At 42.3% G+C, this 23,544-nt stretch overlaps 1 protein-coding gene across 3 annotated transcripts in view; it reads right to left on the bottom strand.

Annotated features, from left to right (window-relative positions):
• Positions 1-23,239, bottom strand: part of OSR1 (odd-skipped related transciption factor 1) — a 57,841-nt gene extending 34,602 nt beyond the window's left edge. The window contains exons 1-2 of one of the 3 annotated variants that reach the window (XM_005874946.2): positions 23,196-23,239; positions 18,415-18,542 (exon numbers count right to left, since the gene is read on the bottom strand). The gene's annotated coding sequence lies outside the window, so the exon portion shown is untranslated. Of the gene's footprint in view, positions 1-18,414; positions 18,565-23,195 lie in introns of those variants that run through there. The other 2 variants (XM_005874948.2, XM_014546697.1) reach the window with 2 other exon arrangements.
• Positions 23,240-23,544: the final 305 nt, after the last annotated feature.

Here is a 23,544-nt window from a genome sequence, read left to right as displayed (position 1 = left end):
TTTAATTATACAAGAATCATTGAACCATCCAATCACATTCTAGTCTGTCCTAGCCCCTGTCCACCTCCCAATAACTATTCTCCCGGGGCAGCCTGCTATCAAAGAGAGATTCTTTGCCTGATCTGGCCTCAGATTTTGTTACTTTATTTTGCAAGCTGAACTTGGCAAGTCTGTCTGCCAATGTACCGACTCTTCCATCTGCAATTATAATTGAATCCACACAGTGAGATTCAATCATTCAGTCTCATATATTAGTTATCATAGTTTTCCGCTACTTTAAGCATATTTAGTTTACAAGCTACTGTATTTCTAGTGACTCTTTTTGGCAAAAAATTTTATTGGTATCTACAACCCTGTCTTCCTTCCAGTTTGATCTAGTTGATGGGTATGCACGTTTACAAACACACGCAAAAGAAACAAATTTAGATGGTCTTGTCTTCATAGCACTTAAACTCCTCAGGGTTCAATTTTTCTAGTCAATAAGAGACTTGGAAGGGATTACCCATCACCTAATCCCTTATTGACTTACGTGTGAGACAAATTTATTCATTATCCAACTCTCAGTGACTTCAGAATTAAAGGTCTTTGAACTTTGTTAATACAGAAGAATATGAGGTAGAAGATGATCTGCTATTCTATGTGCCATCATAGTTCTTTTAAATTCTTTTTAGACATGTTTCTGTTTCAATCAGCATTTGCCTAGGATATTTTATTTGGTTAGAACTTTGTAATGGAGGAAAACTCAAGTAGGCAAATAGTCATCAAGGGTCTTTGGCCCCATGGTCCTCTAGTTTGCCTAAGGTTTCCCAACAAAACATCCTGACAATTTTTCTTAGTGAGTTGGGTCAGCATGGAGCACAGATTCTGGCTTGGTACAATGGACTCAGTTAGTCAGCAAATCCTATCACTTTGGCAGCAGAGCTCCTTCCTGGCCTGCCTCACTCACCATCCTGAGCCACAGCCCTCACTGTTTATTTCATCTCCCTTTTCCTTTCCCATAAACCCTTTGATTTAGTGGTTTGAGCTATTTCCTGGGTGTACCCCCATTTCTACAGTCCTCTCCTATTCTAATTGGTGTCCCCTTGTCCAATAAGGACTTCCTTCCCTTGGATCAGGAACTGCCAGCTCAGAGGCAATGCTCTCTGCTCTTTGCTCCTCACCGGATTGCCTTGCATGCATCCCATCAGCAGGTTTGACAGGGCCATTTATTTTGATGTCACCAGAAACCCAACAAAGCTCAGATACCCTGTGCAGGCTGCAACCCCATGAGAATGCATGGACCCTGGAAGGGCTCTGAAGGGCAGTAGGAGACTTAAAGTTACCTCAGAACCCCCCGAAGCTCAAAACAGGCTTTGGATAAATTCTATATGGGAAATGTTTTATTTTTATCTTGTTTTGCTCTATGTTCCGCATTCTGACTCGAAGGCAGAAAGATGTCATACATCCCCTTAGTAGGACTTCAAAATCAACTTAACCTTTTAATGTGACCCAATAGAGCAAACAATTAAGGCATTCGTGTTAAAGTGTGAATGCTAACAATGCTAGAAAAATACCAAAATGAAAGAATATTATATTCATATATGACTTTTCTGGAAATGAAAAGTATAAATGCTATTATGGATACTACTTATGTAAAAATCCTATCCTATATAATAAAACCCTAATATGCAAATCGACCAAATGGTGGAATTTTTTTTGCTATGCATGCACTGACCACCAGGGGGCAGATGCTCAATGCAGGAGCTGCCCCCTGGTGGTCAGTGCACTCCCACAGGGGGAGCACTTCTCAGCCAGAAGCCAGGCTCACGGCTCACAGCTGGCGAGTGCAGCAGCGGTTGCGGGAGTCTGTCTCTCCCGCCTCCACTGCAGGCTGTAAGTAAGGAGCGAAGGATCCCAGACTGCAAGAGCCCCAGACTGTGAGAGGGATATCTGACTGCTGACTTGGGCCCCATCCCTTAGGGTATTGGGCCTAAACTGGCAGGCAGACATCCCCCGAGGAGTCCCTGACTGCAAGAGGGTGCAGGCCGGGCTGAGGGACTCCCCGCCCCCCTGGTGCATGAATCCGTGCACCAGGCCTCTAGTACAGGTATAAGAGCCATGTCATATACAAATGCAAAACACTGGAAGGTGATAACCATCATTCAAAAGTAACAGCAAATATAATTAGGAGAAGATTTAGGTAAGAAAAAGAAAGTTGACAATTGTATTCAAAACTCTCAGTCAACTCTCTGTTGCTTATATGAGATTCCACTTAAAATCCTGAGACCTAAAAGACTCTAAGTGAATGCATGGCTATGGGAAATGTTTTATTTTTATCTTGTTTTGCTCTATGTTCCGCATTCTGACTCGAAGGCAGAAAGATGTCATACATCCCCTTAGTAGGACTTCAAAATCAACTTAACCTTTTAATGTGACCCAATAGAGCAAACAATTAAGGCATTCGTGTTAAAGTGTGAATGCTAACAATGCTAGAAAAATACCAAAATGAAAGAATATTATATTCATATATGACTTTTCTGGAAATGAAAAGTATAAATGCTATTATGGATACTACTTATGTAAAAATCCTATCCTATATAATAAAACCCTAATATGCAAATCGACCAAATGGTGGAATGACCGGTTGCTATGCATGCACTGACCATCAGGGGGCAGATGCTCAATGCAGGAGCTGCCCCCTGGTGGTCAGTGCACTCCCACAGGGGGAGCACTTCTCAGCCAGAAGCCGGGTTCACGGCTCACGGCTCACGGCTGGTGAGTGCAGCAGCGGTTGCGGGAGTCTGTCTCTCCTGCCTCCACTGCAGGCTGTAAGTAAGGAGCGAAGGATCCCAGACTGCAAGAGCCCCAGACTGTGAGAGGGATATCTGACTGCTGACTTGGGCCCCATCCCCTAGGGTATTGGTTGGGCCCCATCCCTTAGGGTATTGGGCCTAAACTGGCAGGCAGACATCCCCCGAGGAGTCCCTGACTGCAAGAGGGTGCAGGCCGGGCTGAGGGACTCCCCGCCCCCCTGGTGCATGAATCCGTGCACCAGGCCTCTAGTACAGGTATAAGAGCCATGTCATACACAAATGCAAAACACTGGAAGGTGATAATCATCATTCAAAAATAACAGCAAATATAATTAGGACAAGACTTCGCTAAGAAAAAGAAAGTTGCCAATTGTATTCAAAACTCTCAGTCAACTCTCTGTTGCTTATATGAGATTCCACTTAAAATCCTGAGACCTAAAAGACTCTAAGTGAATGCATGGCCTAAAGTCAGAGCTCAGTTAGGACTATGCCTATGAAGATGAGGTCCATCTAGTCCGTGAGGAATCAGATATAGTTACAGGTGGAGATCCAGCTATTGATGCAGACAGAGAAGCTGGTGGTTTTCTCTGGGAATGAATAAAATCCACAGCCAAATACTAGCAGAGAGGCCATCATGGCGAACGCTATGGTAAGAACACATATATTAGATGCTTGTCCTTTATGCCTAAGGAAACACAGCTGAGGAGGGCACTTCGGAACAAAGCCTCCTGAAGTCTGTGGCAGGCAGGGTACCACATATTTGCTACCAACAACTGTCCTCGTCCATGTCCTTATAGGTAACGTAGGTAACAAGGAGCAGAGACCTGCTAGTAATTTTCCAGAGGTTCCAATTCCAGGATGTGCTGTGATGGGAAGAGATACTTGGTGGTCTGGATAGATGTACCAAGCAGACACACTCTGGCCTGCAAGAGCAGCTCTGACCCTAAGCTCCGCCCACCAGCGCTTCCACAAATCGTCACTAAAGAGTCCTTGAAAGATTTCACAGAAAACATCGCAGAGCCTAGCACCGACTTCAGTAACACGGACCGCATTGTCCAAAAGCCCAGAACTGTTTTTCCGCCCAGTAATAAATCACCCCAAAATTTATAAAACTTCACTGTTCATTTTCGTTTGACAAAACAATTAGCATTCTTTCAGAAGCTGAGATCAACACGTGAAAATGTTGTCTGGCTCTGTAAACCGAGATGACAGATTGAATACACTGTGCATACCTTACAAAACCCTAACAGAGGAGAGGGCACACATCCCACGGAGTCGCTCAGCGTTTACCTGGAGTGGCCTGCCAGCCTCTATTGTAGTCGAAGGCGGGGATTCCTTTTCAAAGGAATTAAAGGATGCTTTGCTGACATAGCTATCTTCTTCAATATATTTAATTGGAGACGCGTTCTTATAGGTCTAGACTGGTACTATGTCTTCATTGTCTACTAAAGCCAGTCTTGCTTTAGTGCATCGAGGATGTTGATGGAAGTCTTTGACTCCACAAAAGTGTCTTAAAATGAGAATGGGGGAAATGAAACCATTCGCGCCAGTCATCAAACGTGCTTTTTATCCAACGGCCAAGCCCTCCCTTCGCAGTAAGCACTTGCACCACAAAGGCTCTGCCTGCTGTCTCTTTTCCGGCATTCTTCCCCGAGGTCTGCACAGGCTCTGCGATGTGTTATCTGCACGCCTGTGCAGGTCCCTGGAAGAGCTCTCCTGAGGAATGTGGGGTTTGGATACCAAGTGGGCAAGTTCCACGTGTCCCTCAGCTGAGTTGAGACCCAAAGTGATGATGTGTCATTTTCACAGGCGCTGATCTCACAGCATTTGTGGCAGCTGAAGAAACCTTGGTACCTGTGCAACTGTAATATCCCGGCAATTTCATAATGAAATTCACATGGAATCTCCAACCCGGCCAGCTTTGTGTCAGCTTTCTTAACATGTTCCAGTTGCATGAAATACTAATTAAAGGCACTCATTGTTAACTGATATAAATAGTCCCCACTTAGCCCATTATAGGTATGGGCTGTAAAACAAACAATTACGTGACAGATGATACATGCGAACATAGAGAAATTCAGTAATGACATTTCTGTAACACTGTAACCTCTTCAACCGCCATATGTTGCACATTAGGAACTAGAAGGGGTGCTGATTGCGAAGGTGACGCACCCTCCAGCTTGTGACTTTTCTTCTAAGAATAGAAAGCACCTCTGAAGGATTTACATTACAAATGGAGTTGAGGCAATGAAATCATTCATGGGAGTTGGATTTCAACGGTTCCATGTGTTTGGGATTCTGCACCCCTGTGCTAGGCAACGGCATCGGGCTACCTACAAAATTCTCTGATCTGAGGAGAGCGCAATCAAGGGATACAATTGTGTACAACAGAGCATGTCTCTCTCCCAAAGTCGGCCATCTGTCCCTGTGCACCCAGGTATAAGAGATTTTGACACAGTGGGAAATGAAGTTTGAAATGTATTATTTTTCTTCAACCAATAAGTCAACTACATGTCAAAATAACCAGTTAGTACAATGCAATACCCTTGGCAATAAAATAAACACATCAATTAACTAAATTATGGAATGGAGAACCATTTTCTACTCCCTTGTCTCGATCTTCCGAAACACTGGCTAAAGAAATATTGTGTGGCAGCTGAGCCTATCAAACAAGAGACACTGAAATACACATTTTAGTTGAAGAGCAACTTTGAGTAAGAGATTGCAAACATTCTATTAAACTACAGATTTTTCATGGCTACATACATGGCAAATATCTACATTATCCAACCTCAAGTAATTCTGAAAAGTGGCATGTTTTCCCAGAATTGCCTAATTCATTACCATGCATTTCTACTCCTGGCATCTATTTGCCAGGTCCTACGTGAAAGATGTTATCTTATTCACTTAAAAGTCTGTAAGGTGAGTATTGTTATTATTATTCACATTTAACAAACACAGTCATTTAGGTATAGAGAGAGTGAGAAACTTGCTCAAATTTTTGATCAGCTGCTATGAGCTAGGCTTGGTGATAAGTGTGGGGATACAAAGGTAACAAAATAGGAATGGCCCCTATTCTCACAGGATTTATGGTCTGGTGAGGGAAGCAGACCTAAAAGCATAAGTAACAATTAAATGAAACTGTGCTAAGTGCCATGGATGGAAACATCTGAGAACATAAAAAAGGGAGAGTATCCCAGTTTACATTAGGATTTTTCTGAAGAAGCAATATTTTGGGGGACCTGAGTATGAATAGGATCCAAGCAGGCAAAGTGGCAGCAAGAGTTTTCTCACGGAGAAATGAAGTTCAGTGTCTTGAGAATGGAAGGAGATGGGCATTTGCAAAGAGCAGAGGGTGCCAGAGGGCCCGGAAAGGAATAAACGGGAGGAAGCAGGAAAGCATGGGGATGGGGGTGGAAGGCAGGGGCCAGGCCACTGTGGGTTCTGCAGACTGTACCAAGTTCTGTGGACTTTATCTTAAGAGCAACTGGGAACCACTGAAGCAGGAGTCTTACAGATCAAATTTGCACTGAAAAACCATCTCCTAATCATCATGAGGAAACAGGCAAATCTAGAACGTGGAAGATTACACAAAGTGGCCTATTTTTCTCTAGAAATTCAATATCACAAAAAAGGTGTGTGTGGAGGTGGGGGTGGAGGGGTAGATCTGTACCACAGTAATGGACACCCCACCCCCACCTCTAATCTGAAAAGGTGTGGGTTTTTTTTTCTTTAACTATGTTATGGAATCCCAAATCAAACAGAAGTTTAAACTCAGCAATAATTGGGGTATTTCCAGCAGGAATAACAAAAGAAAATATTCGCAAAATTTAAGACACTGCGAAGATGATTAAGAAGTTAAGAATTAAGACTAAGAAAAGAAGGAGGCAGAGGGGGAGAGAAAGGGAAACCAAGACACAGAGAGGTCAATTAATTTCTCCAAGGTCATACTGAGTCAGAATTCACATTTGGCTGCCAGTCTCTGAAGCTCGCCCTTATGCCCCATATACTACGATATGAACTGTTATACTGAGATTCATCTCCCTATAGACACTGATTGACATTTTAACAGATGCTCTATTTCTTAACCACAAGAAGGTAATTCTTAAAATCTTTATATTATGGAAATTTTCAAACATAAACAAAAGTACAAAGAATCCGTGTAATGGATTCTCCGTAATCGACATCCAACTTGGACAATTAACATTCTAAGGAAATAAGTGAGTCCAGTGAAGCAACTTCAATATAAAAGAGAAAGTACTGAGGAGAACAGAATTTTTTCACAGAAGAATAGTGTCTTCTGCCAAGGACTGTCACCCCTAAGTCCCATATTGAAGTGTCACAAGACACTCTCTAAGGTAAATCACAAAAGCAGTGAATTGATGTGGAGACACTATTTTCTTCTACTTGGGTAGAGGAGAGAGTGAAGACTATGGCAGTATCCTCTACAAGATAAGATGACTTTGCCTTTACCTCTTTGAAGTGTGATTGAAATTTAAAAGTTGAATGCCACAGCTGAATTTCCAAAAAAAATGAAAGCAAAGCTGCCTTGGTATATGAACGTCTTCATTATTTCAAAGAAAGTCTCTTGGGCTCATTGAGGACAGGTTTTTTTTACTTTTCATATGTTACCTTAAAGCTGGTTATGACATAAAACTAGAAAAGTGCTATGTAATCTTGGGCATGTGCCCTGACTAGGAGTCAAACCCTCATCCTTTTGGTGTATGGGATATACTCCAACCAACTAAACCACACCAGCCAGGGCAGGATTTTTTAAAAATAAAAGTAGATCTTTGATAAATGCCTTTTCAACATCGCAAGAAATGATCGCATGTTTTTTCTTCTTCTTTTACCTAATAAATTGTATTATATCAATTAATTATTTTCCTTCCTGGAAAAAAGTCAACTTGGTGGTGGTATGTAGACCTTTTAACATGTAGCTGAATTTAATTACCTGATATTATATTTGGTATTTGTGAGTCTATATTCACAAGTAAAATTGCTCTCTAGCCTTCTTTTGGCCTATTTTGTATTTTAGTATCAAGTTTTTTTGTTTGTTTGTTTTTAAAAATATGTTAGGAACTTTATTTTTATCCTTTGGAACAGTGTAGGCAGTACGTAAGAAAAAAAAATCTCTATTCTTGAAGACTTGATATAATTTACTAGAAAAACCTCTGGGCCTCAGGCCATTTTCTTTGGGGTGGTATAGTTTGTTGACAACTTTTTATATTGATTGCAATGCTACTGCTTATTTAGTTTCGTTTAGTTTTTGTTTTTACTTCGTCTGGAGTTAGTTTTGACAACTTCATTTACAAATATTCTCAAGATTTCTTTGCAAGGAGATAGATGTTAAAACAACAACAACAATACAAATCTATGTGTCAGGTTCGGGTAGGGGAGGAACATCAAGTTACCAGTGGTTTCTGAGTTTGGGAATAAAGCAAGGTTGTCATGAAAAATCTCCTTAACTTTTATCAGAAAAAAAGTTTTATGAAGTGACTTGAAAGTGTCGCATGCTAAAGCCTGAGTGCATTTTCTCTGTCTAGCTTAGGAGACGTGGGGAAGCAGCAGACCCAACCTCCTCTCTCAAAGGGCTCCCCTCTTGGTTACAACTGCTTACATAATGAAGAACAATGCACACAAGCCGCCAATCACTGAGCAGGGGGACTGTGGTAGCGAGAGGGCGCCCACAAGGATGAATTCTTCACCGTCCCTTTCCTCTACTGCAGCGTAGCAGCCACACAGGAACACTCAGTCCTTCAGCTCATTCTGGTCCATTCAACTCTGTTCCAGGAAAAGCCAGCACATTCCCATCTCTCCTCACACCTGTCCCTCCCACCCCATCCGCCCCACCCCGTCTCCAGCCTGCCATCAACGTCAGAAATGTATGTGTTTCAAATTCCTAGTCTAGATCCCCAAAGAGAATTCTGTTTCTGCTCATGAAAAATTACACCAAAGCTGCTGCCAGGTTTAGATTATTGTGGGGCCCGGAGCTTGGGTGCAGACCCACTTGGGTCGATGTCAATATAGGACACTCAGCAGCCAAGAACCTGGGCTTCCTGGGAGACTGGCATCTCGGGGCCAAGGTCTTTTTATTTTTTGCATCTTCATTCACTCTCTTTCCACCCCTTCTTCAAAGAATGTCTGTTCCCTGAGTGCAGGTAACATCTGAGAGAGGGAGAAGAGGAAGAGATGATAGAGACAGCGATGATAGAGGTAGAGAAGAAGGGAAATTATGTGCATGAAATGAATGTTGTTGCCGCTAGATGAAAAAAAAAGTGTTTTGCAGATTGTTATAGCTTTTGAATTTAAAAATAGAGCCGAGAAGAACACTTTCACAGCCCACGGGAAAAGTTCCAGAGCAGACCTGCTGGAAACAGCGGCTGTGAGGGAAGTTCAAGGGCCATCTGCATGTCTCCGGAAAGTCCTGGGAAGGACCAGAGAGAGGTGGCATCCTGGACAGCTTATTTTACGGTGAGTCTAAAAATGTCAGAGAGGACCCTGGGGACCACATTTCATCACACGGCCCTCGGGGGCCCTGCGGTCTGCTGGCAGCTGGCCCCCAGGAGGTGAAAGGCCAGTGAACAACTGGCATGGCTCTGTCCCATGTCTGCCGTGTGGAGGTATTACAGTAACTTTATTTTTGGAAATGGCCCCAGAAGTGAAAGAGGCTATGCCTGTGGGACCCCCCATTTCCACCCTGAGTACAAATAGAAGTCAGACAGAAAGTTGGTCACTGGCCATCTCGGTGGACACAGCCAAGATTGGATGGAGCCAAATGTGAACATTGAGGGGTTCATGTGTAAAGATGGACATGGGCAGCACCTCATGTCTGGGTGTGGGGTGGAGGTGGTGGGGGGAATAGGTCAAAGCCCCGCCCTGTTGAAAGAAAAAAGCAACTTCCTAGGTCAAGAAATGTGTTGATTAGTTTAAAATAGCCAACTGTCCTCAAGTGTCCACTGGGGCCCAGCTGGTGTGGCTCAGTGGTTGAGCATCGATCTATGAACCAGGAGGTCATGGCTCGATTCCCAGTCAGGGCACATGCCCAAGTTTTGGGGCTCAATCTCAGTAGGGGGCGTGCAGGAGGCTGATCAATGTTTCTCTCTCATCATTGATATTTCTATCTCTCTCTCCCTCTTCCTTCCTTTCTCTGAAATCAATTAAAAACAAAACAAAAAATATTTCAATTGTCCACTGTGAGGAATGGAGATTACAAAGCCAGGACCACATTACCAGAGTTATGTGAGACTACAGGGCATTCCACATTTGCTTCCCTTTTGTTGTGGAGGGTTCATGGAGAATCCACTACCACACTGCAGACCCTCACCTGAGATGGTGGAGAAAGTAGAATATACAAGGAAAACCCAATGCCGATCTGGCAGTAAAGGTTTAAGATGTGGGTTGGGAGAGTCACTGGGATCTTGGTTTGAGATCCATGAAACAGGACTAACAGAACTATCTAACATGGAAACAGAATGGCTTCGTAGATATTATCTGGATTAAAAAAAAAAAGTCCAGAGAGATGAGGAGATTGCCTGGGCTCACACAGAAAGTTAGCTGCACAGGTGGGAGAGAAGCCAGGTCCTCTGATTCTTGGCTAGTGTTCCTCCAGGCTCACCATGAGGTCTCTAAAATCTATTAGTGTCCACACAGCCACTGAGCACCCATTCTGTGCCAGCTGCTGTCCTGGGTGCCAGGGAATGAAGGGGGTGTGGGGGAGGAGAAGTGCTGTTAGAGAATGCAGAAACATAATAGCTTATACTTTCATGACCCTTTACAGCTTACAAAGCACCAAACTTAAACGAGCTCATTTAAATTTTGGTCCTCAAACAAATCTGAGAAGTATCTATCCTCAGTATATAAGTGAGAAAACCAAACATTGCTCAAGGGGACCCAGGCAGTGGCACGGCCAGGATACAACCCAGACAACTGACCTCAAAACTTTCAGTGTAGCTAGAGAGATAAAACATAAACATGTGAAACAATTAGTATATATACTAATATATACATATATTAGTGTATATATATATATATATATACTTTATATATAATATATATATTATAGCACTATAGTTAATTTAATACATCCTTGCATGACTTAACCAGTTCCATCCATTTGAGATGCTTCTGAGGAGAGATGTCCAATAGATAGCTGAATCTGGGGCCCAGCACATATAGATGGCAACAGAAATCACAGCATTGGTTGTATTTGCAAGGTTGGCCCTTTCATCAATCGTCACCATTTTATTAAGGGTACATATGAACACACAGAGGTAGGCCACTTTATAAAAAGTCATCAATCATGAAACAAAAGTGTACTGAGGCATTGGGAATCAACCTGGTTGATACTACTCTGGCTGGTTGGAGCTTGGAATTCTCCCAGATCTGTGTGAGCTCTAGGAGTCATTCAACTGATAACTCGGCAATCGTTCTTTGCCTGTCTTCATGGCATCTCTCTATCCATGCAGCTTAGTTTTCAGGAAAGTATTTAAGAGAACTCCATGCAGATCTGCAGCCCTTTCCATCTGCGGTTTCATCGCTGCTGTGCTCTGCCCACCATATTCCAGCTGCATCAGCTTCCAGTCCTCTCATGTCCATCTTCTCAATTCAGCAAAATCACCTGCTCTACATGGACCCTCTCTTGTGCTTCAGGACAGAAAATGGATCCAGGAAGGAAGCCAGCATGCTCATTCGTTTCACATGTTCCTTTCCTTTCTCTCCAGCAACACGGTACCGTTCTGAACACAGTTGTTTCGTACATGTTTCCCAGTTTCCTAGCTGTTTATGATGTGAGGGAAGGTTGCTACCACTGGAGCTTCCAGTGTGGCCATTGGCTTAAGCGTTCCCAGGTAGTTTGGAAGTGGTGCAAATTGGCTGTGTGTGTGCAGGTGACTCTACTTGACAGTTTAAAATTCTTCATGGATGTTACATTTTTTAAGCATAACCATGTCAAAAATAAAAATATAAAATAAAACTTCTGACCCAAGGGAGCATGAGACAAGATGGAATAAAGAAAACCTAACCATTTCAGTAGTAAGTGGGAAGGAAGAGAAAAAATAAAGAAAAGCGTACAATGATTCTAGTGCCAAGAAAGGAAGTCAAGAGAACCTACAGATGGGACTGTTTACTTCTGACAATGTGGAGATGATTGAGGTATTTGGAAAAGATTTTAAAATAAATATTGGATGTCTAAAATTCTCAATGAGCCAAAGGAGGAACTCACATGATGGAAGAATGAGAGGTTCTGAGTTACAAAAGATAGATATTGAAAACCATTAGAAAATTAGAACTGAAATAAAAGAAAAAGAATCGACAGGATATTCTGAGAAAGAACATTTCCTTGGAAGATAGAACTGAGAAAATCTACCAGGGTATATATTGCAAAGTGTTCAAGAAATGGCCAGTTATGGACTAATATGTTCCTATCCAAACATCTGCAAAATAAAGAAAACTCAATAGGACTTAATTACAAAGAAAAAAAATTTTTTTTTTTTACCAAAAATGCTTTCAGAAAGGGTGACTTTAACATACTTCTCTTAGAAAAGATTTTGATCAAAAAAGCAAACATCTAGAATTCTTGAATAACGTGATCTTCAAACTTGATCTAACAAGTACATTCAGAATGTTGGTGGAACAATAAGATGGGTTATCAGCCTGCTGACCACACATCTGAGTCCGTTTCTGGACTCTATTCTCTATCCTGCTCCATTGTTGAATGTGTCTTTGCTTATACTAATTCCACAGTCTTAATTACAATAGCTTTTATACATTTTGTCTTCTACTCTGGAAGACAAAAGGTTAATCTGTAACTTCTTTTCCCCACTCCGTGCTTCAAAATTTTATAAATATATTGAAGTGTGATGAACCATGTGCCAAAAAACTCAAGTCTCCCAATTTTGACACTGCACATACATGTAATCCCCAAAAGCTTTGTGGCTTTCCTGTCCCCTGCATCAGCCTTCTGCCAGAACCAAGCCTAGGTTCCAAGCCTCACCCTGGGCCCAAAGGGAAAAGCACCTATGGATTCTTAGTGTTAATTTACCACTTCTTCTGTGGGGGGTCACTCTGTATTTCCTTCTTATTTACAGAAACCCAATTTTGTTTGGGGGTCACTCTTGCTTGTTTTGTTTTCTTGCTAACTCCCTTGAGTAGATCTTTGTTTTTAAGAACTAGAGACTGCGGTAAGTTTCTCTCTTACTTATTTTAAGACTTTTTGTTAGCTTTCCATGTGTCCTTAAATTCATCAGGTGTGTTAGGGAGAAAATGGCCATATATTTGAGGCCTCTCAAGATACCAGTTCTGGTCACTTTATCCCCAGGAGATACTAAAAGCTTTGCTGGTTTTTCTGTGCCCTGGCAGTGGGCCCTGGTCCTTCGCCTCCAGCCAGCACCAAGAGTCTGCACATCCTCGATGAGAACAGAGCAACTGCTGGTCTTCAGCTCCCTCTGAATGGTTTCCCACTGCCTGACAATTCCGTCCATCTAGTCCTAAGTGCTTCCAGAGCTTTCCAATGCCTTTGATATAGGATGTTTTTTATCTGGCTTTTGTAAGTGTTGTCAATCAGGCCATAGGCCTGCCATAACCAATTATATCACCATTTGGAATGATAATGTATAAAAATTATCATAACAGAAGAAAACATAGTGACGTATAGTAGCTATTAATTTTGTGTTGAATAGAGTTGCTAGTCATTTCCTTTTTCTGATTTTATAAATTCCCCAGAATTTATAAAGATAAAAGCATAAATCAATGAGCTAAGAAAGAAAAGGGACAATGCCAATAGTCAAATGTGGGTATAAAGACTAGGATCTACTTTTCCTGAGAAAAAAAGTGGCATATTTCACTCTGAATAAAAAAGCATAATTAGGTTTGCAAAGGCCCATTGTACCTAAAAAAACATGCCGAGGAAACTGTGTGAAACATCTATGTGAGGAGGTTGTCAGTTACATGGTGAGGTTGGAGAAACCCGGGAGGTTCAACCCTGACACCTTCCCACTCAGCTGCCATGACAGTGATCTCACCTACGACATCCCAGTCTCCTCCCTACAGAGTCAGTGCTCTGGGTTATGAACCATGCATGTGGGTTGCTCTGATGAAATACCATCTCTTTCTTGGATTGGCACAAAGACCTCAGCTCAGTGGGGAAAGCAGCCCTCTCCAGCTTGATCAAGTAACACAGGATCCATAACATTAGCATTGTCATCTAGTATACTCCGAAAGCCATGAAAAGTCTAAAAATGAGGACCATAGACTAGAAATATGTAAATATAGGTGGGTGTGGGGAGACCTTAGTCAACAAGTTTCTACCAGCCTTTTTCTGTACACCTAGCCTTATGTAACAAGCTGGTTATATGGTAGATATGACTAGTAGCCTACAGAGTATTTCATCTGTATTTCCTTCTTATTTACAGAAACCCAATTTTGTTTGGGGAAAGTGGGGAGCAATGTGTACGGATAAAATGCTTTTCTCTCAGGATCACTTCCAGCTAGAGACTGATCAGGTGATATAATTGTGGTCAAAATTTAAGGAGAAGTCTATTAGATATGAAAAGGTTTTTTTTCCCTGATTAGAGATAGACTCAGTGGTACATGCCTTTATTCCTTCCCTCTTTAAGTTTCTTCTACCTAGAATATACTTTTGATGTCTGAAGATGAAATGGCCATCTCGAAAAAATGCCATAAGGATGAGGAAGACAGGAATATTTCCTTGAGTAGCTGCACTGCCCCCAAATTGCCAAACTTCAGACTTATTTTCATGTGGAAAAAGTAAGCCCACTGAAGGTTACATGCACCCAAATGCAATCCTAACTGAAGGGGATGGGAAGTTGTTCCAGATTTTCATGAACCTGCAATCTAGTAGAGTCTCTGAAAATTCAAAGGAATATTTCAACAATGAGGATTGATCAACTATGCCATATGGAAAACATGGAAAGAAAAAGGTTTCATAGGAAAACAAGGAAGAATAGTGCCTGGTCACTGGGTACATTGAGTGAGTCTTTTATAAACCTATTCCTTATACAATACAGAATTATTTATCACTAGAGGCCTGATGCACGAAGATTTGTGCAAGAATGGGCCTTCCTTCCCCTGGCTGCCGGCACCACCTTCATTCTGGCCAGAGCGGCCTTTCTGCCTTCCCACACTGCCCAGAGGCCCCCGGCCACTTGGCTGCTGTGTATGCAAATTAACCCACCATCTTTGTTGGGTTCATTTGCATATTCACTCCTGATTGGCTGGTGGGCGTCGTGAAGGTACGGTCATTTTGCATCTTTCTCTTTTATTAGTGTAGATTCTCTTTGCTGTTTATACCCCCAAAGTCCTTCTCATCTTAGCATGATAACTCTTCTAGTCTTTCTCCCTCTCTTTCAAAATGTACCCCCCACAATTTACCCAAAGTTTGTCCTGAGCTCGACCTTGCCATTCCTGCCCACTTCCTTATACCTTCACAATCTAGTCTCCTCATTTTTGCAAGTCCTTCTTTGTCCTTTCCAAAGTAAAGTAGTTAAATTAGTTTGCTTGCTTTATTCCTCTTTCTCAACCATTATCCATATCTGTGCCACAACCCCAGAACAGAACTGGCAAAGACAAAATTATCTCTAGCGTGAAAAGGCAGATGGAAGCCATTAACATCACCTTTTATTATTTTTTAACCTCACATAGATATGAATAATTAAAATCCACTCATAGACACATGCATTCATCTGCCTTTAATAACATGCAAACAAGGCTTGCTGTAGAAAGAGAGTCAAATGTCAACGCTCACCTTCATCCATTCCTTCAATTTAACTTGGCTAAACTATAACCTGCCATTCAGTCCTCTACACAGGAGCAGAATCAGCACATTTCATGACATTCCAAGCAATTCAGAAAACTACGTTTGGAAAAATAACACAAGCACCACACATTCATAAAGCACCTTGTCTCCCTGCAAATCCCGGAGGTGGGGAAGCCCTTCCTTCCCCCTCCCCCGCCAGCCAGTTTACACCGGAAGCCACAACCTGTCCCCTCTGAGCTTGGAAGGCCACATCCCCAGAAACCATTTTGCCTTAGTAAAGAGTGCCCTCACTTCTAACGCCACATCTCACAGTTTATTTTTGGTTTCTGATGCCCTTTTTATTGTCATCTGTCTTTCATCAGTCTCCCACAGAGAATTCCAGCTACCAGTGCTAACGACATTATTCACAGTACCACCATTGATGCCAACACGAAATGGAAATACATACTTTTTTTGTTAGGGTGCATACACTTCCTGGCTTAATGAAGCAGAGCCACACGGCAAGTTTATCTCAGTTTATAATAAGAAAATGCCTTGGTGTGTGTGTTTGTGTTATAAAGAAAAGCTAAAATTAACACGCCTTCAACACATGAGTAAACTTTATGATAAGCAAAAAAAGAAAATCAAGGTAAACGTTGATTAAAATACCAAACCAAATTAAATTCGATCTAATAGTGTTTACTTGTTTTAACATCTGGAAAAGTTTGGGCATACACTGCAAACATTTTTAACCTAACTTTAAAATCAATGGTGCTTAGTTTCCACAGATGTATTTAAGTTAGGGTCTTTTAAAGAAATTATATTTTAGGGATTTATTTTTGCATTTAACAGGCAAGAATTTGGATCATAAGGTGCCAATGGAAAAATATCTAAACATCTTCCCTAATGGGTTCTCAAAATAACATCCTAGTATCTAAAAAATATGATTTACCTGTACCTTTGCTGGGTGTAAAACAAACAGATCTGGGGAATCTCCTACGTAGGGTTGCAAGGGAGAAGTAGCTGCTGGGGTCCTCTGACCTGGCCCTGACTCCAGGGATGCACTAAAGCCCAGAGGGTCACTGCTGCACAGTTGAGGGGTTTAGTTGATATTCCTACGTGTTCTAAGCTAAATGCTGTGTCTCCTATGGTCCCTATAGGCTCTGTCTCCTCCTCCCCCCCACCTCCCCCTCACCACCACCATCATACTTTTTTTTTTCAGGGGTTGCCTGGGATCAGACAAGGTGTAGATCATTCTCCCAACATGCAGGGCTTTGGGTAGAAAAGCTCGCACCCCGTCTTACATACCACGGAACACTCTATGTGCCACTGGGTAGGAAGGGTGGGCTGGGTACTTACGGGGACTAGCTTGGGAAGAAAAAAAGCTGGAAAGGGAATGTGAAGACCCAGAAAAGCCCCAGTCCAACCTTTGCAAAGCCTAAAATTCTGTTCTTCTGTTAGAAAAACTCTAAAGATTTGTCTCATTTTCTGGTTGGCATTAGCATAACCGTGGACTCTATATAGGAATCTGGTTCTCCACACCTTACTCTCTATGTCTACACTCAATGCTGTTTTGTACTTGGTTTGTCAGCTCTGTCTTTCCCGAATTCTCAGACTGGTCTGCAGCTTCTTGAAGGGTGGGGTCATCTCTTAGGCTTATTTTTCATCTTCTCCATCAAGGCCTAACTAACGCAGGACTTGCTGAGTCCACAGCAGGTGATAAGTTCTATTTGGGGTATTGAGAAAACACAGGGCTGGTTAATCTTTTGTGTTGGACTTTTCAAGCACCCGTTTAATATGCTAGGAGAGCATTACAGAACAGTAGATAAAGATGTAAGTTGTCAACCATAGAAACAACTTCTTCTCCTTTTTTTCTTTTTTATTCTGTTTTTCCTTCTCACTATATTATACCTTTTGGATGCAGCGAAGAGGGGTTCAGGCCAAGACTCTGAGCTTTGTGTGTTTGCTAAGGACTGTGAATGGCAAAACTGGCTTTCTTATTAACAAAAGTCTGGTCTACACTGTGATAAAGCTTCACATTTCTGATTTTTAAAAAATCCTGTGGTAGACACACAGCCTCTAAATTCTCATCTCCCAGCGTAACTTCATCCACATACTCATAACTGAGAGCAGCCTGTGGTTGGAAAGCACGCACTCATTTACTCCTCAGTTTTTGATGCTAGAGGGGAACAGAGGTTAGCCACGGAGGGAGTAATTCTTTAAACACTAAGAATCATAGCCCTTCTTCTCTCTTCTTAGCCTTAATCAGCACTTATTACCTGAACCCATATCACATAAAAACACCTAATCAATTCATTTTTTTCTACCCCCTTTATCATTACCTTTCACATTTCTACCTTAAACAGTGGTTTTCAAAGTGTGGTCCGTGGACCAGCAGCGTTGACATCATCTGGGAATTTAGGAACGCTAATTCTCTCGGTGTTATCCCAACCCTACTGAGTCCAGAGCTCTGAGTGTGGGCCTAGCTGTGTGTGTTTTCACAAGCCCTCTGCATGATCCCAGGGACTAAGCATCTTAGAGAAACAGCTCTTCCTTTCGCCATTACACTCTAAAGATGGGACAGGCAGAAACTCTTGAGAGCCAGGGGCAGGCCTCCAGAAAGCATCATGGTACAAAAGGGCCAATCCACAGTTAGCACCACAGACCCAATGGAGGGACACACCCCAGAAGACAACCGACTGGGAATGGGAGAGGAAGTGATTGCCCCACAAAATCAATAAATTGCATGGAGATGAACAGAAGCATCTGCTACTAACATTTTCAAAGCTACATTTTTCACAGGTACATTCCAGAGGGCAACAAACCACTTCCACATGTGGGGGCTGATCGCTCAAGGATATATCTTACCTGCCTTTCATGTCATCGCAGATTTCTTTAGAAGTTAAAGTTCACTTCAAAGTCATCGTGAAGCCAGAAACTTTTCCAGGTGCAACGATGAGTCTTCAGAGATGTTGGTGATCAAGGTCCGCAGAAAACTGTGAATTAGGGGAGGGCAGCCTGGGCTAACCTGCTGTACTGCTCCTCTCACTCTGCCTGACCCTGCCCACGTCAATCACCTAGAATCCCCCAGGAGCCTCATTAGCACATCAGTGCTGGGGCCTCCCTCCTAGAGGTACAACTCAAAATTTACCTGCTCTGTGTCCCCTCATCACCTCCCACCCCAGAAATGGCCCCTTTCCTGCAAACATGGTCCTTGAGGGCAGGTCCTGGGGCCTACACATTCTTTACATCCCCTAAAGCTCTGGCCATCAGGGTTTGCTTTCTAATGAACACAGGCATGATACAAGTTGGTGAACCACAGAAATAATTCTGCATGGGACATGAAGCTGATATTTCCAGGCATTTTAGATGTAGAATACCAACAGCAATGCATGAAGGGGTCTGCTGAAAGTCATGTGGGTACTTATCTTCACTCCTTCCTCCAAAATCATTAAAATAAAGGATTATAAAAGATATAAATGCCAAATGACAAAAGAAAGTAAAAGAAGTGATTACAGCAGACAAGAGATGGTCAACGCCCTTTAGAAAGTAGAAAGCAGATATACAAGTGGCAACTACAATATGACTGCCAGTAAAAGGACTGTGGAGCCAAAAAGATTCAACCAATACAACTCTGGAAAGGCAAATAGATTGGAGGGTATCAACATCTCCAAAGGGAGGGATGTAGGTGGAACCTGAAAACAGGAAGACTATGTGGGGCTTATGTAAAAATTAAATCTCAGAATCCTTCCCCAATCCTTGCAACCAAACATTGCCTATCCACCCTCCAGGCAAAAAACAAACAAACAGGTTTACCTCTGTAGAGGCTTTGGACTTGAAGACCCCAGGTGTCCCAATTAAAGGCAGGGGTGAGGCACCAAAACAGACAGAGGGGCGTATAAGTCAACATCTGGTGAAATAGTGAAAGCCTAAATTTCACCTGCTCAGCAGCCGGAACACCAAGAGCCAGCCTTGTACTCCCCAGGCAGGGGGTGGAGAATGCCTCTCAGGGGAAACTGAGCAACCTCAAGGGAAAAGAAACCTACTTATCCTAGGAGCCCAATGCAATGGCCAGTTTCTTGCCCAACAGTCCTAAAGCAGAGCCCACAGATTAATGAACACTCCTCTCCTCACCCCAGTCACAGCCACCGGGCATGTACAGGTTCAAATCAGCTTAAGATCTCAACTTGAAAATGAACCTCTATGCCATTCACTTGCACTAAGACATTTGCACTTAAAAAAAAAAGACATTTGCACTAAGTTTCTAATATGTGTCCAAACAAGAAAGAGAAGGTTTAGGGGAGAACTTGTTCAGAGAAAGTAGAAGCAATTGAGGAATAAAGAAAACATTTTTAAAAGAATGAATATTCTCAGATATAAGAAAAGATATTAAATCTATGCCGAAAATAATAAATGCTATTGAAATAACAGTAAACAAGAAAAACTCTTAGAAACTCAAAATGTAATACTTTAAATTAGCATTTAAAAATTTGGTAGGGTATATAGATGATTAAATTCAAGTAAGTCTGGAAAATATAACAAAAAAGATGAATCAAAAGGTAAAAATAAGTTTGAAAATTAAAAAATAAACCATAAAAACCAACATTCAATTGATAAGCTAACCTGAAGGAATGATTAGCAAAATAAACTGTAAAAAAAAACAAACTATAAGAAAATATTCTTGAATCAAAGGATATGGCTTTCCAGATCAAAATGGAATATTGCATAACCAGCATGTTGAATTAAAACAGAAGACCCATCAAAGCATGTCATCATGAAATTTGGGATAAAGAGAAGCATTTTTCTCTTTCCAGAGAGAAAAATCATACAAAGAATGTTCCCATACAAAGAATGAGGAATAAAAAATTGCCTCATACTTTTCAAAAAGTAGTATTGGCAGCCAGTAGACAGTAGAGAAATCCTTTAAAGCTCTAACTGAAAACTAGATCTAATCTAGAAATCTATGCCCAAACTGTAATCAAATATGAGAGTAGAATCAAGATATTGTAAGAACACTAGACCTTACAAACTTTTTCTTCCTTGTATTTTTTCTTAGGACCTTACTAGAAGATCTGATTCCCCCCAATGTAAGGGTCAAAATTCAGAAAGAGGGAGCCATGAGGTCCAAGAAACCAGAGATACAACTTCGGAGACAGATGAAGTAAATTCCCAGGGTGATGATCAAGACAAATCCTCAGATACCAGCAAGGCAGCAGCCCCACAGCACAGACAATCCTCCCTGGCCGAGAAGGACAGGCAGATGGCTCTAGAAGGAATAACTCCAAGAAAAACAAAGCCTGAAGAGTTGCCGGAAGTACCTGTTCAGATTGAGAAGGGCTTTATTCTCTGCTAGAAAAGCTGGGTAAGAATTAGTTCTACGGATAACAACAAGAACCAAAAGAAGAAATGATTGTCTACAAAAAGATAATGGGTAATCGTATATGGGTGGCTCATCTTTAAATAATATTTGCATAATTATATAATGCTAGACATTGAATATCGATTTCACTAAAAATGGTGCCTTAACTATAAAGGGGGAATGGGGAGATGGGATGGATCTGTATTTAGGGCAGGGGCAGAAGGGTAAAGAGAGTTAAATCCTCATCTTCCATAGGAAAAAAGTCAACAGATAACGTGTAATGTGTATTGAAAAAATGAAAGACAGCTTAAACATGATATCTAGAGACATAGAAGTAAATGCCAGAGGAAACAATAGCAAAGATAGCAAAAGGCTACTTCTGGAGAGTAAAAGTCAGGGCTGGAGGAGGGTGGAACAAGGAAGGTTTATAATGCTATTTGATTTCTTTCTCTTCAGAGAAGCAGGATGGTATGGAGCTTACAAGCCCAGACCTGGATTTTGATATTAGTGCTGACAATTGTTGACTTTGTTCTCTCCATGCCTCAATTTCCCCTTTCAAGCAGAAATAATAATAATGATAATACTTGAATCAGTTAATAAACCCAAGCACTTAGAAGAGTGGTACTTAGTGGTTTATAAGTATTTGTTATTATTATTAAACTATATACACATACAACTTAAAAATAAAATAGAAAAATGTCAAGGAATATACAAATATCGCTTTGAGCTCTACTTCTGAACACTCTGTTCTTTCTTCCTTTAAGGTAATAGTCAGAATTTTGTGTTCAGTTTTGTTCTAAATAAATTTACCAACCTCTGTCCCTTTTTTCCCCACCATTGAAAATGTCAGTTTATGGTGCTAGGCAGGTTCTGGAAATATCAGGGGGATCACTTCATAAAGTATATGGTTGTCTAACCACTATGCTGCCCACCTGAAACTAGTACAACATAATATTGAATGTAAACTGTAATTGAAAAAAAATGATAAAAAAAGAAAGGACAGAGTAACATAATTTTTTAAATGTCAGTGAACACCAAAACCACTGAGAGGGCTTGGGGACCCAGCCCCCCTCACCCACAGCCCTGACTGGGTGTCTGAGGAGTGGCCCACACCATCACAGAAGCCTTCCCTTGGCTGGAGACCCCGCTATCAGCCCAGAATACACCAAGTCAGACTGTGGGTGTGTGCTTTTCAAAGCAACAAGTTGTATATCATCCTAGATCGGTGTGGTCACCATGAAAAGACTCGCTGTCAGGCTAGGGTTCCAGAGAGAGCTCTTTGTGTTTCAAAAGTGAAAGAAAAAAGGAGGAAGACACATTCTAGGAAGCAACTCGTCACTAGCTCTTCAAGGGCAAAAGAGGACCCTCCCTAACAGTCCCCTCTTCTGCCCCATGCCTTCTCCTGACCATCACCCTGTGGGGTCAGTACACAGTGGGAGAGCTAGAAGGCTGCTTCTGTTTTCTCTCCCACACTTCTCTGTCTTACTCACCTAATGCCCAGGCTCACATCAGCACCCACACAAGAGGGAAAACCATGGTCACCTGGGATCCTGGTGTGACCTCTCCCACATGCATACCACAGCAGGACCCATGTGCTTCCATCACGGGAAGTGGTGAGTGAGTTTGCTCATGGCTCTGACATCTACTCGCTCTAAGACCTTGCATAAATAATGCCAGCTCTCCAGACCTCAGTCTGTTCCACTGTAAAAGCTAAGCATCAGGCCGACTGGGAGGATCCCTGCCCTCACTTCACCCAGGGCATGCGAGGCCTGAGGAAGTGACGGAACTTGTACAAGGCAACACACCGCATCAGAACTGGGACTTGAACCCCCATCTACTGAGCTGGAGACATTGCTCTTTCCATGGCGCTCAATCACTGCCAGGTGCCTCAAGTATCACCTCCCCACCACAGACTCTTCCCTAGAAAAACCCAGAACACTGCTCAGAAACCCCCATCTACTGAGCTGGAGACATTGCTCTTTCCAAGGCGCTCAATCACTGCCAGATGCCCTAGTATCACCTCCCCATCACAGACTCTTCCCTAGGAAAACCCAGAACACCGCTCAGAACCCCACAGGAAGGTGGTATCGTCCTTTCACAACATAATTCCTTCCCCAAGGCTTTAGCACTAGGTTTTGATCTTACCAAGAAATTCCCAACTAAAGTAACACATGGACGATTAAAAGCTCAAAATCCATTGCAACAACCCTTTACTCGCATTTGCAGTCAATTTGCAGCATCCCTGACAACAAGTTCTTATACAAAGTCAAGTTTTCATCCAAAGACTCACCCTGCTGTAGACCCGCTCACCGGAGCCTGGGGAATGAACAGAGCAGCTTCTGAACAAGTAAGCGCGATGGAGAGCCAACTGCTCGCTCCCCCCTCCCTACCCACACCCACCCAAAGGCCAGTCTCTAACAAGCTGCTTGGCAACTCTGCTCAAGACAGCTTAAGGTCCAGGAGCGGATTGGGAACAGCTAACACTCTGGCAATCATCTTCCCTTCCCGTGAGCCCAGACTGCAGTGGGCGGGCAATGTGGCATTTTGCCTCTGATTTCAACCACTTCTCTAGCAATTCAGCACGAGATAAACACGGGCCTGCACGGCACAGGACAGCCGGCCGGTGTCCCCTGCCCCCC

The sequence above is a fragment of the Myotis brandtii genome, unplaced genomic scaffold, assembly GCF_000412655.1.
Source record: "Myotis brandtii unplaced genomic scaffold, ASM41265v1 scaffold454, whole genome shotgun sequence".
NCBI classification, from domain to species: Eukaryota; Metazoa; Chordata; class Mammalia; order Chiroptera; family Vespertilionidae; genus Myotis; species Myotis brandtii.
Note: the sequence above shows the minus strand (reverse complement) of the source record. Positions and strands in the feature narration are given on the sequence as shown.